This window comes from Gossypium arboreum, chromosome 8 (assembly GCF_025698485.1).
Source record: "Gossypium arboreum isolate Shixiya-1 chromosome 8, ASM2569848v2, whole genome shotgun sequence".
NCBI classification, from domain to species: Eukaryota; Viridiplantae; Streptophyta; class Magnoliopsida; order Malvales; family Malvaceae; genus Gossypium; species Gossypium arboreum.
The window spans coordinates 56,327,428-56,328,861 of record NC_069077.1 but is presented as its reverse complement, the minus strand read 5'-3'; the positions used below and the strand labels follow the sequence as shown (position 1 = coordinate 56,328,861).

General features: G+C 39.0%; 1 non-coding gene across 1 annotated transcript; it reads left to right on the top strand.

Annotated features, from left to right (window-relative positions):
- Window positions 1-530: 530 nt before the first annotated feature.
- On the top strand, window positions 531-638 carry LOC128279786 (small nucleolar RNA R71). The gene has a single exon (XR_008269981.1). It is a non-coding gene; the product is annotated as a small nucleolar RNA R71 (small nucleolar RNA).
- The last annotated feature ends 796 nt before the right edge of the window (window positions 639-1,434 follow it).

The window sequence follows — 1,434 nt, the reverse complement described above, 5'->3', positions numbered from 1 at the left end:
TTTTCTATTGTTGGTAAGGTGGTTGTTGGAAGCCTAGAGGTGGTGGTGGTCTCTGATTCCCTTGGCCTCCCCATAAGAAATTTGGGTGGTTCCTCCTTCCTGCATTGTAAGTGTTACTATAAGGATTATTTTGAGGTCGATGATTATTACCCATATAATTTAATTGCTTGTTTTCCATGTTGTGGCCATAAGGTGGGTATTCTGAATTGCTCGTTCCTCCTTCACTTGCATTGCATTGTATTATTGGGTGAACCTATGAAGAACCAAGAAAACCGTCAATTTTTCTATTCAAATGTTCTACCTGATTAGAGAGCATGATGGCCGAATCAACGTTAAAAACGTCGGCTACTTTCGTTTGCTTTGTCCTCATGACTTGCCACTGATAATTATTCAATGACATCTCTTCTATAAATTCACAAGCATCCTCAGGTGTCTTATTATTGAGAGTCCCACCAGCGACTGCGTCAACCATCTGTCTAGTTGAAGGATTCATGCCATTGTGAAAAGTTTGAAACTGTAGCCAAAGTGGTAACCCATGGTGAAGGCACCTTCTCAACAGGTCCTTATATCTCTCCCATTCATCATATAGTGTTTCTAAATCCATCTGCACAAAAAGAAGAGATATCATTCCTTAATTTAGCCGTTTTAGTTGGCGAAAAATATTTTAGTAAAAACTTTTCGGTCATTTGTTCCCAAGTAGTGATTGACCCTCGTGGTAACGAGTTCAACCACTGTTTAGCCTTATTCCTTAATGAAAAGGGAAATAACTGAAGACGAATGGCATCATCAGAAACGCCATTGATTTTAAATGTGTCGCAAAACTTCAGAAAATCCGCCAAGTGATTGTTTGGATCCTCTTCCTGCAAACCATCAAACTGAACAAATTGTTGTATCATTTGAATCGTGCTAGGTTTCAGTTCAAAATTATTTGCAGCAATAGCAGGCCTAACTGTTTAGCCTTATTCCTTAGAAAAAGGAAATAACTAAAGACGAATGGCATCATCAGAAATGCCATTGATTTTAAATGTGTCGCAAAACTTCAGAAAATCGGCCAAGTGATTGTTTGGATCCTCTTCCTGCAAACTATCAAACTAAACAAATTGTTGTATCATTTAAATCGTGTTAGGTTTCAGTTCAAAATTATTTGCAGCAATAGCAGGCCTAACTATACTTCACCCAGTTCCTGTTAAATTCAGTTTAGCATAATCATACATAGTGCGGGAGCAGGATTCTGATTTACTGGATCAGCGGCAATCGCAGGAGGTAGCAGATTTTCCTGATTTTCTGCCATCTCCTCGGTTGTTGTTCGAATATCATCTTCTTGCTCTTCCTCTGTGTATCTTAAGCTTCGCCTTATTTCTCTTCGATTTCTATGAGCTGTGCGATCGATCTCACTATTAAAAGGTAATGGTCCTGACGGGTTTCTTCTGGTAA